The sequence below is a fragment of the Equus quagga genome, chromosome 13, assembly GCF_021613505.1.
Source record: "Equus quagga isolate Etosha38 chromosome 13, UCLA_HA_Equagga_1.0, whole genome shotgun sequence".
NCBI classification, from domain to species: domain Eukaryota; kingdom Metazoa; phylum Chordata; class Mammalia; order Perissodactyla; family Equidae; genus Equus; species Equus quagga.
In genome coordinates, this window is record NC_060279.1 from 51,554,162 (window position 1) to 51,570,127 (window position 15,966).

The following is a 15,966-nucleotide window of genomic DNA, read 5'->3' on the forward strand; positions in this document are numbered from 1 at the left end:
TCATCATCACTGTCACCACCATCTTCATCATCACTGTCACCACCATCGTCCTCATCATCACCACCACCACCATCTTCCTTCTCATCGCCACCACTACCATCTTCCTCATCACCACCACCAGCATCTGCATCATCATCACTGTCACCACCATCTTCATCATCATCACTGTCACCACCATTTTTATCATCTCACTGTCAGCACCATCTTCATCATCACTGTTACCAACATCTTCCTCATCGTCACCACCACCACCATCTTCATCACAGTCACCACCATCATCCTTAGGGCCGGGACTATGTCTTTCTTGGACACTGTTGTTTCCTTACTGCTTAGCACATCATAAGACTCAGAAAATGCTGATTAAATGAATGAATGAGAGACTGACTGACTGAATGAATGAATGCTTCTCTACCAACACAACTGTTCTCCTTCTAAGGAGGCATTTCCTTTAGCCATTAAGTTGATCCTTCTTATTTTTTCAAGTGGAAAAAACAAAATCCTTCCCCAGGTGAAAACACTTAAATGTCACCTGTGATGGAATTCCAACAAGTGGCGGTTCTGGAGATGTTTTGCCCGGATGCTTTCTGGGGAACTTGAGGCTTTGAGGAGGTGTCATTTTCCTGGGGAAACGTCTGGGTTTCTTTTCTGGGTCATTTTTCATGTAGGCTTGTCACTTTCCCAGACTAATCGGGGCCTCCCTTCCCGGCTGTCTGCACTGGCTGGCGCTCATCCGGCCTGTCCACCCTCCACCTGGGGAGCACCCAGGAAACAGCCAGCAGGTGTGAATTCTGTGGAGCTTTGCGACGGTCTCTGCCCTTCCCCGGGCCTCAGTTTCCCTATCTGGAATATGAAAAGCTTTGACTAGAGGTTTGCTAATACTGTTCCAAGCTCTAAGGGAAGTCGCTGGCTCAAAGTTGGGCTATTTCCAATTCTGGGAAGGCCTTTCGGCTTCACGATGCTCAACCCTTCCCACTTCCACCATCACTGGGGCCCAGGGTCCCACACAACCCACATCCTCAGAGTGTGATAACTGGTAAGACAGCCCTGCTGATGGAGTGAAAGCACGAACAGAGTTTCAATCCTGGATCCTGGTGGCGACACTGCAGGGGGAACAGAGGCCTGTAATTCAAGTAATTCGATTCTTCTGCTCTGAAGGGTTGATGATCAGCCACTCAGGATGGGGATGAAGGCCAGCCTCCAGCAGGGGTGGAGGCTCCCACTTTTCCAGATAAACTCTGCAGGACCACCAGGAACGGCATTTGTGGGGCCCAAGGACCTTTGAGGGGAACCTGGAATGACCAGTGGGAAGGGCAGGCAGCCCACAGATGATGCCCTTGACCTCACTGTCAGGAAGGAGAGGCTCCAGTGTGCCAGCTCGACCTGTGAATGCAGCCCATTTTTGGCAGCAGGGGACAATTTTAGGTGGGACATCAAGGCGTGCCACTCATAATGTCCTCTTCCCTAGTCTTCAGGGGATTTCCCTCAAGTTTCTTAGAGAAATAGGAAAAAACCTCAGCAAGGATTAAGTCAAATAGGAGGCGGTTACAGTGGAAAGGGTGCAGGTGTGGCAGGCAGAGGAAACCGGGTGCAGATCCAGCTTCGCCCCTTCACTCACATGCCCTCTGGAGCCCCAGGGACCGGGACACCAGGGAGCCGAGCTCTTCCCGAAGAGATGTTAGAAGGACCAAAACAAATGTCGCGTGTAAAAATGCCCAGCACATCATAGGAACTCTGGACAACTTTACACTCTAGCAAAAACATGTTTACCTTGAATAGAAAACTCATAAAAAGAATTTAGAAAAAGGGAAGAATTCCCCCGACCCCTGGCACCATGCGAGAAGCAGACAGGTCGTGGGGAAGAATAATGTTGTTGTGGGCATGGTGGGCTGAATGGTGGCCCCCCAAAACATACATCTACATCCTAATCTCCAGAACTTGCAAATGTGACCTCATTTGGAACTTTGCAGGTATAATTAAGGATCTTGAGATGAAGGCATTCCTTCTGGATAACCCAGATGGGACCTAAATCCAATGACAAGTGTTTTTATAAGGGAAAGGCAGAATGAGATCTGAGATGGACAGAAGAGGTGATGGAGCCACAAGCCAACGAATGTCAACAGTCACCCAAAAGTAGGAGCAAAGAGCACTTCTCCTGTAGACCCTGCAGAGGGAACACAGCCTTGACGACACCTTAGTTTTGGACTTCTGGCCTCCAGAACTGTAAGAGGATACATTTCTGTGGTTTGAAGCCACAGTTCACGGTAATTTGTTACAGCAGCCACAGGAAACTAATACAGTGGGTGTGTCCGAGACCCAGCTTCTGCCATGGAAAACAGCAGGACCAGCAGCCTCAGCTGATGCTTAATTAAGGTCAGGGGAGGCTTATACTGGCTGCTGAGGCAGAAGAACTTGCAGGGCCATGACTCCAGTTGTGTTCTGGTTTTGACCTCCCAACACCCGTTTCCTCCTTCTGTGTTTGTACCGTCTCTTCTTTGGGGACGTTCTCTCTCCTCCATTGTGTGGGTCTGAACATCAAGCCCTCTCATAGTCCCCGACCAAGAAGAGAGCACGTAGCCCAAGGCTGGTCAACTGGACTCTCTCCCAGGTCATGGAATCTGGAGTGGAAGACATTGCAAGGTCAGTGCCCACATGCTCTTCACTTTCAGCACCTGGAACGCCTAGCGCTGCCTTTTGCTGAGCCACTTCTCCTGCCTTCCCATCCACCCGGCGAGCTTCCCTGTAGCTTTCTTTGTGGTCCCGGTCTGTCACCGTTGCCTGAAACCTAACAGTGCAACTGCCAAGAGCGGGTGACGGCTCGCCAAGGGAAGAGAGAGGCTCAGGAGACGAGGGGAGTGGCCCACTCTGGATTAGCTTCTCCCTGGCGTAGACGGGAAATCCGGGGAGACACAGTCTCCTTGGTGCTTTGTGTTGGTTGTCGGTCCTTCTTCTTGGACGCCCTTCTCCACAGTCTTGCTCACGTGGGGCTGCAGCCACGGCTTGTGGACCTTTAAATCTGCAGTGCCCAGTGCACAGGAAGCATCATTGGTATCTAACAACCAACACATTGGACACAGAGGATGGAATCTATTATTCTCAGTGAGGTCCCAGTCCAGCCAAAGTTGCCCATAGGGAAGGGTGAGAGACCATCCATGGAGGGCCTGACGGGGTCCTACAAGTCGTAGAGGAGACTATCTGCTCAGACCTACAGGCCTTTACTTGATCTGTTGGAACAGAAGGTACCTTAGAACCCATTTAGTGCAGGCATCACAAACACCTGGCTTGCAGGATGCCTAACCCACGCTCATGGCAGACATTACTAATCAGTTGCAGCATTCCCTCCCTCTGAACCCAGCTATGGCTTCAGAATCCCTTCCGCCCCTCTGAGGCTCCATGCATTGCCTACGAATTGAGCTTAATTAGCAGAAGCCTATGTGCCTTCACTGATCTCGCCCAAACTCCTCATTTGACAAATGGGGAGACTAAGAAGAGAAAAGACATATTTCGAAGTCATTCAACACACAAAGTGGTAGAGGCAAAACTCAGGTGCCTGGACCCCAGCCCCACGAGGGCTCGGCAGCGGCTGCCTCCTCGTGAAGGATTCCTTGCCCTCACACTTCTGCTCTCTCCAGCCAACCAAGCCGTAAAGACTGTAGCGTTTATTTTAGCGAATGCACAAATCTGGTCTCTAAAGGATGAACATTAATAAAATATGCGCTCTAACTCTATGTAACAAGAAAAATACAGAATACATTTTCTATTCCCATTGATCCTGAGGCCACTGGCAATCCACCAACAATTGATTTAGCCATTTGATTAGTTTGGGGGAAAAATATTATATTTTAATGGGGTATATATAATTCTAAGTTACTGCTTTGAAGTTGAACCAAATATTAAAATTACCTCTTTTTATGGATGCTGCAGCTATGAAGCTTCATAATTGCAGCCTGGGCTTTTGTAAGTGATTTGAACTGAGAAGGCAATTTCTGCAAAGCTTACTGCACGGGCCTGGTGGCCGCCGGGCTAGTCAGCCCCTTTGAGGAGCAAAGAGGCACAGACAACAGTGTGACGATCACAGCTTACGTTTGGCCCACATTTCACAGTTACAAACCTCAACAACAACCTTTCTGGGCTGCTTTCCTTCAAAACGGTTCTCAAACCCATCACTTCCCTCCATCTCCTCTGCTGGCTCCTGAGCCAGGGCACCACCAGCCCTTAGCTGGATTCCTGCAGGAGCGTTTTAAACAGGCATTGCTCTTGACCCATTGCCATCCACGATCCTCAGAGCAAGTGAAGAGGTTCCTTTAACTATGTAAATCAGACCAGGTCATACCAAGGTCAGGCCATTGCTTGAAATCCATCTGTGGCCTCCCGTTACCTAGAGCAGGGTCAGCCAATTATGTCTTGCGGTCAAATCTGGCCCACTCTCTGTTCTCCTAAATAAAGTTTTATTGGTACACCACCTCACCCATTAGTTTGCATACTGTCTATGGCCACTTCTGTGCTACAAGAGCATTGCTGACTGGGTGAGTAGACACAACAGAGAGCGTACGGAGTGCAATGTCTAAATTATTTACTACACAGCCCTTGACAGAAAAAGGCTGCTGACCTCTGACCTAGAGGACAAAATTTAAATGCCCTTCCCTAAGCCCAGCAGGTCTTCTGGGATCTGGCTCTGCCCACCGCTGGGCCCTCCTTCTGCACCACTATCTCCTCTGCTCACCCACGTTACTAGCCCTCCTGCTCCTCCAACACCCGAAGATGGTGCTGCCTCAGGGCCTTTGCCCTTGCCATTCAGCCGATGCCCATTCATCTGATTGTCACGTGGCTGACTCCTTCCCTTCCTTCAGGTCTCAATGAAAACATCAAATCCTCTGAGTCGTCTTTCTGCCCCATCTAATGAGCTCCTCCGGGTCACTCTTTGCCATCTTTAAGTTTCTTCATATGAAAGGTGGAGTCTAGAACTTACCTTCCAAACTGGACAGCTTCTGAGTGTGAAGGGGGTGCTGTTAGTAACTGTGCTGGGACAGCAGACGTAATCGGGGAACACGTGGTGACTCTACCCGAAGCCCCCTTTCTCTATTGTTCCCGGTCTTTCTGCCCCTGAAAGCAGAGGGATTCTGGGGCCGGAGTGGCCTCCGTGGCCGTCACAGAGGCGCATCAGGAAGGTCCTGTTGCCGTCCGGTGCTGCCGACCATCCCTAGGCCTTGAGCGCAGCTAGAGCGCAGTGCTGTGCTGGCCGCACTCTCATGACCACTCCTCCGGCCCCTTGCACACGCGTTACCTCAGCTGAACCCTGTGCGTCAGGAGCGGGGTCACGGGGTGACAGGAGCTCCATTTTACAGACGAGACAACTGAGGCTCGACAGGGTGAGGAGACATTCCCCAAGCGGCGTGAGACAACGACCTCACTCCTCCTCTTGCCACCACCTTTCCTGAGCTCGCAGGTTCCTCCCCGCCCCCTGGCTGTCCACAGTCCTCATTGTATCAGAACCTTCTAGAGAGATGATGAGGGGCCTTCACAGCGAGCTCACTGACGCAAGGCTGGAGCCACGAGGAGCCCGACTCAGGCCTGCCATGTCCCCTGGTGCTTCTGTCCACCTGCGCTGTGGCCTGGCTCCCAGGACCGTCCAGACTTTGAATGGGTCCTTGATCTTCAAGTCTCCTGATGGAGCCTCTCCCCCGACACTGTCATCTCCCCGCCCGCCTCCCACAGCGCTGGCCTTGCAGGTGTGCAGGACGTGCGGCTGCTGCTGAGGACAAAAACAATCCCATCTCAGCAGATGTGCATCCCCACCGCAGAGCACATGCACGTCCGTGCTCCCGTGTAACACACACCAGCGCCCCCCACGGGGAGGTGTTTCCCTTCCTCCCCTGACCAGCCTCCTTCCAAGACCCCGTGAGCTGACCCTGCCCCCGACCTCCATCCCACCCCTGGTCCAGGAACAGGGCTTCTGCACCCTCGCGGGCACCCCGCGTCAACCCGCAACCCCTGGATGTCACGATTCGGACGTGGGGCTACGCGGAGGGCGAAACCATCTTCCTAGTTAGTCTCCCGTCCCAGCGAGGTCTCTCTCAGGGCCTGGGATGGGGAGGGGGCGACAGAGACCGGGCCCCCCTCAGAGCCCGGGCACCCGCCGCCTCGCAGCGCCCCTTCCAGAGCCCCCGCGGCCAGCCGGACCCACGGCTCTCTCCTCGTTCAGATACATATTGTATTGGCCGAGAGACATCAAAGGGGCCGTGTCGTTACATATTCCATCTCTGAGAGGAGAAAAGCAGCCCCTTGCTTTATTAACGTGGCAAATGTTGACTCTTGTAATGAAAAATGCACAACGCTGAGCAATTTTTGATGAATAGGTAATAGAGAGGAGGGCCTGGAATCAGGGAATTAATTTCTCTTTCGTGCCCCCATTGCAAGGACGTGGAAGCCCCGTGTGAGGCCACCTGCCCTCCAGACAGGCCCACAGGCCCTGAGACTCTGGACCCCCAGACGTGGGCCCAGGTGGGGGAGACTAGGCATGCCTGTGTAGAGGGTCCCAGTAACCCCTCTTGACCCCAGGGCAGCCATATTTATTACTAATTGCAGTAGTCAAGCCACGAACTCCTCAGGAGCTAGCTGTTGAAGTGTGTTCAGCTCTTTATAGCCGTTGTCCCATAAGAACGCCAGGAGCTGGGTTTAACTGTCCTCATTGCTCATAGATGGAAGAAACTAAAGTCCAACTCACTTTCATAAGCTGCCCCGGGACGTACCACCAGATTCTGAAGCTAGGACCCAGTCCTGGGAAGGCCAGCTGTAGAGAAGTTTGCAAGCTTGAGCTGTCCTTCAGCTGCACAGCTGTTGTGATGCAGGAAAGTCATTGTGATGGTCTTTCTTTCTGCCTCGTCTCTGGATCTAACATAACACTCAGCTCCCAGCACCCAGCCATCTGTGCTTATTGACTCACGAAGACTGATCTTGTCTAACTAACTGAACCCATCTCCCTTGACATGGGTCTACCCAGTGATGGTTTGACAGTTCAGTGGTGTCAGAGTTCTAGGTCAGGTCCTATGAGATTCTCTTAGTCTTTTCCTCATGGTTGCAAGTTGGCTGCAGCAGCCCCAACCATCACATCTTCACATTATAGTATTCAGTGCAAGCTGGGGGGGGGGGGGGGGGGGGGGGGCCAAAGAATGTGAAAGAGATGACTGCTGAGATGCCCTCCTCTTTTGGTAAGGTGAGAAAAAACCCTTTCTCAAAAGCCTCCTAGGGGACATTCAGATGTGAGTACGTGTTCAACATTTTCAGTTTGATAACGATAATTTGAAGAAAGGTGAAGAGAGGTGCTGTAGGGCAGACCACCCACAGTCTCTGTCCCAAGGCCTCCACGGGGACCTCAGTGGACTGCAGAGCCTGCCAGTTTGATGCCTGGGCACTCAGCTAGGGTGACCTGGCCACAGGAGGACGGAGGGCAGGATTCCAGAGTGGCTGAGCTCAAGTCACCCCAACCCCCACTGGCCAGGGAGCGGGGCTTGAAATAGAAATTAAAGTCATCTATGGAGGACAGAGAACGGTATTTTCTCTGCCTACCCAGCAACTGCTTGTGTTTCCGAAGCTGAGGAGAATTCCCAGGGGATGATGGATAACCAGGAAATGCGGAGCAGAGGGAGAGGACGGGAACGATCACAGACTTAGAGGTGACGGGGCAAGTGGGAGGCGGCTGCCGAGGAGGAGGAAGAGAATATCAGTAGTTCCCGTTTCTGGGCGTTGACTTCCAGGCCCTCTGCCGCGCTTTATGTCCGTGTTCTCATTGAGCCATCACAACGCTGTGAATGGTATCCTCCCATTTTACAGACGGAGAGCCTGAGTCTCAAGGGCGTCCGTTGCCCAAGGTCAGGCAGCTGGTGAGAGGAGAAGCCGCAGTTAACCCACTGCCACACTGACCTCAGAAGAAGCCTGAGTGCAGACAACCCTTTGGGGACCAGCCCTTCCATTCTGTAGCCTCCCTCCCACCCTACTTCAGCTCTTGGTTTTGGCACATGCTGCCTTCTTCCTAGATAAAGCCTACTTATAGCCTTGAATATTCTGATACCCACTCCTCACAGGAAGCAGACTATCCCAGATTATTGTGGCAAGTTGTCATGTACAGTTGTGCAGGATGTGCACTGCACAAAGGCTTCCAGCTGGGGGCATGAGCAAGGCTAAAACCCAGCCCACACTGTGTACACCAAACATGCCCTAACCTGGGGCTGCATCTGCCCAGAGAACGGGCATCTTCTCTTCACACAAGTCACCATCAGACGGCCAAGCCATATCCTAGCTATGAGTTTGGAGGAAGAAGGCAGCTTTTTACAGTATTCACACAGGTCCTCTATAGACGAGCATTAATACCGTGTCACACCAGGGTTTTAAAAGACTTGGGTTCAAGTCTTGGTTTGTATAAGCTTTTTCTAGAAAAAAGAGGCATTATCTTTCTGAGCTGCCTCAGTTTCCCTGAAGGTCAGCCCACTCATCACAGGGGAAGTGGGGCCCCTGGCCTCCAACAGGCAAGGGAGAAAGCGGAGCCCGGGCCTCTCTGATTTTAAAGGTACAAGCCGACACTGCAGCCTAATTATTTTCCTGCCCTGATCATGATACTTGCTTTAGACACACTTTCAGAGAACTCAGACTCAAGAGCTGAAAGAGAGAGAGAGAGAAGGAGATTTATTTTCGAGGAAGGCTTGGAAGTTTCTGTGGCATCCCAGATGCCTGAGATAACTGAGGAGCATTATTTATTCTTATCTGGGTTTTTTGGACTCTGAATTCAGAGGTTCAATTTCCCTCTCCCTGGCTCTTTCCCCCTCTCTCTTATCCTCTCCTGAATATTTGTTACAGTTGCATTTTTCAAACCATTTACTGTCTAGAGGGTAAGTGGAGTGACACAGCTCATAATGTGCAAATAAATGGGAACTAAGCTGGTCAGCTCGAGTGGAATGAATTACTGTCGCCGGTGAAAGGCAGCGATGGGGAGCAGCTGCAGGGAGAGCGAGGGCCAGGCGGGTGCCGCGCTGGAGTGGCCGGAACAACACTTAGGATGATTTATCAAAGAGCCCTTGAAAGCCCCTCCGAGGCTTTAAACAGGCATGAAGAGAGGCTTCATGGCACTCGGGCCCTGGCAGCACAGAGTGATTAGCGGGCGCAAATGCCTGACCCCGCGTGCGGCTTCCGGGCTGGAGAAGCCGGAAATCTTCAAAGGCACTCAGGAGAGATGGCCGAGTGCGGGCAGCTCCAGGGGAGGGGACTTCCCAGGATGGGGAGAGCACAGGGGCCTTCATGAGCTGATGGAGCGGCTCAGAGAGAGGCGGCGGGAGTCTGGGGGCACGAGGGCTGGAGAGACAGGGGACAGCCCATGAGAGTGGGGTGCCTCGTCCAGGGTGCCCCGCAGAGAGTGGCCTCACCGGAGCTCCAGGCCCGTGGTCTGCCCCTGGTACCTGGGAGCATCCAGAGCAGTCTCCCACCCCCACCTCGTTTTCTCTCCTTGGCTCGATAGGGTGCCTACGATGTTCCCATTGGAGATGATTCCTTTGGGATGAGCGGGCTTCTGAAAATAAAAATTCCTTTGAGAGACGTGGCAGACTCAGGGATGTCACGTGTAAATGCATCCTGGGCAGTGTTTGGGCAAAACTGAGTTCCCCTCGTTTCCCACAGCTGGACGTCCATGCAGCCGTGAAGGCTCGCGCAGCCTTGGCCGGATGGGCAGTTTGGACGCGGTCATTCCTTGTCATGGGAAGGGAGGGGCCGTCCTGCCCACCGTGAGATGCTTACAGTTCCCTGGTCTCTACCAGCCAGACCCCACTAGCACCCCGTTTCCGGAGTCATGACAACCAAAAATGACTCCAGACGGCGCCAGGCGCCCCCCACCCGCCCCAGGGAAGAGCCACCGCTCTGGAGTCACACCTCTCGGAGCGGGCTGCAATCAGCTGTTTCGGGGCTGCTTCCCCACTCAAAGTTTAGAATGGTTTTTTTCTAATTATGATTTTTTAAAATGAAAAGAAATCCATTTTAATTGAATTTATGGCAAAAAGCAGCAAACTTGAAGGGGTTGCTAAACTTCCAGCTCACTGTTCACCTGCTCCAAGACCTGTTTAAAGTTAAGGAGGAAAAGGTTACAAAAATGTTCCGAGTTTAGAGCCATTTTGTATCGGAAGCTACAAATTTCAGCTTCGTGGAGGACCCATCCACCACCTGCACACTTACCCTTCTCCCCAGTTCTCTCCTCTTTCCCCGATAGGGGCTGACTGTGTCCTCTGAAACCCATATTTGAAGTCCCAACCCCCAGGACCTCAGCACGTGACCTTACTTGGAGACAGGGTCTTCACAGAAGAAATCGAGCTAAAATGAGGTCCTGACCCGATATGACTGGAGTCCTTATAAAAAGGAGAAATGTGGACATAGAGAGAGACTCGCACGCAACAGGGAGGATACGACGAGAAGATGAAGGCCGAGACGGACATCAGCAGGTGGCCGGGAAGCCCGAGCCGCCCTCAGGAGGGACGAGCCCTGCTACACTCTCGGCTCAGACTTCCAGCTCCAGGACCGCGAGAAAATAAATGTCTGTGGTTCAAGCCGCCGTTTGTGATACATTGTTACAGCAGCCCCAGCAAACCAAGATGCCCTGATCTTTTTTCAGTGATCATTATTTTTATAGTTTCGGTGATAACTTGCCCACTCTCTTCTGTACCCACAACCCCTACCGTCTTTCGTCTGGGTTTCTGTATGGAAGTGGGGTAGATGCCCCATCTGCCCTCTCCATTGTTCTCACTCCAGAATTCTTCTTTCATGAAGCATTTCTTTGAATTTCCAAGGAGGTCCGTAGGTCCCACAGAACTAGTTTCTCGAATACTTGAGAACGTGCTGTCTTTATCCTTGAGGGCCATTGGGCTGTGTGTAAATTTGAGAACCTTATTTTTTTTAATGAGAGCATCTAAACCTTGCTCCATGGTCCTAGGAGTTGCAAATTGCTCTGGAGAAGTTTGAGGCCCAGCGGGTTTTCCCCTGAACTTGACTTTCTTCCCCAACACCCCCCACACCAGATGACGATGCTGTGTATACTTGACCTCCTGTGTCTTCTGGGTCTGTCGTCTTCTATCACTTTTAGCTTAGATTTTGTATTCTCTCCCACTTCACTGTTAGGATTTTCTCTGGTCTGTTCACCACTCCCCGGCTGAATTGCTGGTCATGTTTATATTTTGGTTGTTGTTGCTTTCAGTGTGGTATTCGACTCTGTAAAGCTTCTACTTTCCATTTCTTTTTTTTTTTTTTAAGGTATGCTTCTTCTTCTTCTTTTTTTTTTTTTTTGGTGAGGAAGATTGGCCCTGAGCTAACATCCATCGCCAATCTTCCTCTTTTACTTTTTTCTCCCCCAAGCCCTAGTACTTGGTTGTATATCCAAGTTGTAAGTCGTTCTAGTTCTTCTATGTGGGACGCCACCTTGGCATGGCTTGACGACTGGTGCTAATCCACACCCAGGATCTGGACCGGTGAAGCAGAGCACGTGAACTTCACCACTCAGCTACTGGGCTGGTCCCTACTTCCCACTTCTTTCCTGAGCTTCGCTAGCTTGCTTTCCATCAACTCTGGAGTCCCTTTTGTAGAAAGACCACATTGTATTTAACCTGAGTGCCTGAATAACCACCTGTCCAACCCTCCCTCAGATATATTGAGTAATTCTTGCGATATTTGCTCTGCAGCGGCTTTTGTTTACATTTCTTTCCCTCTCCTGATTTTTATTTTTATTTTTCCGTGCCCCAGTGTGTGCGTAGGGCACGTGCTGACTCCTCTCTGACTCCTCCTCCTCTGTAGATGAGGGCAGGTGTTTGCTGGGTGGGAGGCATCGAGGGGCCAGAGACCGGGCCGGGGAAGCCCACACTTTAGTTCAGAGTTGTGGCCTCAGGTTTTTTCTCATCAAGTCTGTTTGCTGTGCTCAAGGGCATGTGGCACTCCATCTTCCGTGCCGGAGAGGCCAATGTAACTGTCCCAGGCCCCCTGCACGGAGCTCAGGGGTCACTGCCTCCTCACCCTTCACCCCACCTCACCTCCTACCGTCCCCTCTGATGAGGTCAGATCCCAACAAGAAAAACCGCCTGTCCCCATGATGTCCCCTCCACGGCCACCTCCTCTTCTGCTCTGGTCCAACACGACGTGCACAGCGACATGGCCATTCTCTCTGGCATCCTCCTCACTTCCCGTCTCTCTAATCCCCTCCTCTGATTTGAGGGGTGAACCTTATTTTGAGAGAAAGCAGCGCCCGCCCGAAGTCCGGTGACAGAAGCGTCAGCTCTGCCCACCTGCTGGGCTTGCTCCCGACTCTAGAGGGACGCTCTGTGGATGGCGACACACCCCCTGCTCCATCGAAATCCGGGTTTCTCCCTTCTGATTGATTTGTGGTTGCTTTATGAAGATTTTAAGGGAGATGAGTAGAGAAAAATGACTTTATTTTATCATCTTTAGCTAGATGTCTGTGCTCATTTAAAATGTCATTATTATTATAACATTTAGCTACGATTATAACAGAATTATGTTCATTTTTCAAAGCTTATAAAACAGAAACAAAGTATAAAGAGGAAACTTACATTCCCATCACCCAGAGAGAGCCTGGCGACGTCCACGTCATGTCTTTGCAGGCGAGGTAGGACCCCGGGACAGGGCAGTGAGGGCCGGCTGCTCAAGGAGGCTCTGGTTGGTTCCTCGTGGTGAGGGGGAAATGCGTCCTGCTACGCCTTCTCTGTGTAGCAAATAGGAATAATTTACAGTAAGAAAACGAACAAGAACACGCCAGTACTATGCTGATCTCTCTATATACATTAAGTAAGTTAATCCTCACAATGATCCTATGAAGCGCACCCTATTATTGTCATGTCTGTGTGACAGATGAGGGGCCTGAGGCTCCGAGCAGCGAGGTGACCGGCACAGCCAGGGCGTGGCAGCAGGGGGATTCCGAGGCAGCGTCCACGCTCTTCATCACTGCCCCACCCGCAAAGCCCGTGGCAGAGCTGGGCCCGTGGCAGGTGCTGAAGCGTCATCTGCTGACTTTCACTGAGCGTCAAATCCCTTCATCACCAGGAAGAGCGGGAGGTGGAGCCTTTGGTTCAAGAATAAGAATTACGCCTCGCACCCACTAGGATGGCTACTAACAAAACACACACACAGCGGAAGAAGCCATCCACAAAGTGAAGAGAGAATCTAGAGTGGGAAAAAGTATTTGCAAACCACATATCTGATAAAGGGGTAACAGTCAAAATACATAAAACATTCGTGCAACTCAATAGCAAAGAAACAAACAATCCATTAAAAAATGGGCAGAGGACCCAAAGAGACATTATTCTACAGAAGATACACAAAAGAGAAACAGGTACATGCTCAACATCACCAGTCATCGGGGAGATGCAAATCAAAACCACAGCGATATATCGCCTCATGCCTTTTAGAAAGGCTGTCATCAAGAAGATGACAGATAGCAAGTCCTGGCAAGGACGTGAAGAAAATGGAACACTTGTGCACTGTGGGTGGGATTATAAGTGGGTGCAGCCACTATGGAAAACAGGATGGAGGTTCCTCAAAATGTTAAAAATAGAATACCATATGATCCAGCAATCCCACTTCTGGGTATTTATCCAAAGGAAATGAAAACACTGACTCGAAAAGATTTCTGCGCCCCTACATTCATTGCAGTGTAATTTCAACAGCCAAGACATGGAAACAATCTAAGCGTCCATCAACAGATGAATGGATGAAGAAAATGTGGTATATAGATTTACACTGGAATATTATTCAGCCATAAAAAAACAAGGGAATCCTGCCATCTGTGAAAGCATGACTGGAAATTGAAGCCATTATGCTTCGAGCGAAATAAGTCAGTCAAATATTTACTTATATGTGGAATCTAAAACAAACAAACAAACCAAATGCATAGAAAAAGAGACCAGGTTTGTGGTGATCAGAGATGGGGGTTGGTGGGGAGAGGGAATTGGAGGAAGACGATAAAAATTATAAAACAAACAAGTACTAGGATAGCAACGTACGGCATGACGGCTATAGTTGCCACTGCTGTACAATATGTAGAAAAGTTGTTAGGAGAGTAAATCCTGAGTTCTCATTACAAGGAGAAAAATATTTTTCTTTTTTTTCATTTCTTCTTCTTGTATCGATATGAGATGATGGATGTTAAGTAAACTTATTGTGGTAATCATTTCACAATATGTGTAGTCATGTGACGTTTTGGTCAATGATGAATCGCGTATATGGTGGTCTCATAAGACTGGGGCCAAATAGCCTAGGCGTGTAGCAGGCCACGCCACCTAGGTTTGTGTAAGTACACACTGTGATGTCTGCACAACGATGAAATCGCCTAACAATGCATTTCCCAGAACATGTCCCCATCATTAAGTGATGCATGACCGTAAATCAAACTTTAATGCTGTACACCTGAAACTCATTCAGGGAGGTATGTCAATTACATCTCAATAAAACCGGGGAAAACCCAGAAAATAACAAGCATTGGCAAGGAAGTGGAGAAATCAAAACTCTTGGACACTGTCAGTGGGAACGTGAAAGGGTGCAGGCTCTATGGAAAACAGTATGGCAGTTCCCCCAACGAGGAGAACCAGCAATTCTACTCCTGGGTATATACACAAAAGAACTGAAAGAGTTTGTACACTCATGCTCATAGCAGCTTTGTGAACAAAGCCAAAAGGTGGCAGCAACCCAAGTGTCCACTGATGGACAAATGGATAAACCAAGTGTGCTATGTCCATACGACGGAATATCATTCAGCCTTGTATTCAGCCTCCAGTCAGAGAGGAAATTCTGACTCGTGCCACAATATGGATGGACTCTGAGGACACCAGGCTAAGTGAAACAAGCCAGCACAAAAAGACAAAGACTGTGTGATTCCACTGAGATGAAGCTCTGGGAGGAGGCAGACTCATGGGGACAGAAAGTAGAATGCTGGTCACCAGGGGCTGCCGGAGGGGGTTGGGGAGTTGGTGTTTAATGGGGACAGAGTATCCGTTTTGCAAGATGAAAAATGCTCTGTGGATGGATGGTGGTGATGGTTGCAAAACAATGAGAACATACTTAGTGCCGCTGAATTGTCCACTTAAAAGTGGTACATTTTATGTTATGTTACGTATGTATGTATGTTATGCATATTTTACCCCAATTTTAAAAAAGAAGAAAAACTAAGTCAACAATTGGAGAGAAAACTGACGCCCAGAGAAAAGACGTGGAGATTTCCGGAAGGCTGGCGCGCCGCCTCCAAGGACCGTGCACACACCGACTAGGTGGCTGCGCCAGGCTGGCTGCAGAGCAAGGGGCCGGCCCCTCCCCGCCCTCTTGGGGGCTGTCCGGGCAGCTGTAGAGGCCAGGTGGATGACTTGGAGTGGTCAGGAGGCAACACCAGGCAGAAGACGATCGTGGGGCCTCAAGGCAAGCGGGTGGAGGAGAGGAGGCAGTTTCTCAGGGACAAAGTGCCCCGTGCCTGGAATTTAGACTGGAGATGCCTGGAAGAAAGAAGAGGCACGATTCAAGGCAATGTCATGCAGTATGATCTTCCCAAGGGTCACCAGGTGCTCTGTGGTCCGCTGCAAGCATCCTGTGTAAGGTTTACAGACCCCCACATCTGGTGGGAGGGCAACTGTACCCTCAGTGGAGGCGAATGTGGCTTCCTGCGATACCCGGAATCACCTCTAATCTTTAGCACCACGCTCTATTTTATCCATCCATCTGTACGAGATCCATTTGTTCATTCATCTTTCATCTATAGGAGGATAGAGAGTGAGAGAGAGCACTGAAACACGTACAGATATCGTCAGTTCTGGGAAGCAAAGAGGACATAGCCCCTTCCCTTTAGGAGTTAACACACTAGTGGGAAATACAGACATTTGTCAGGTGGCCACATGAAGAAATGTAAATTGCCGCTGTGACAAGAGTGCAGGAGAGTCACCTGGCACAGAG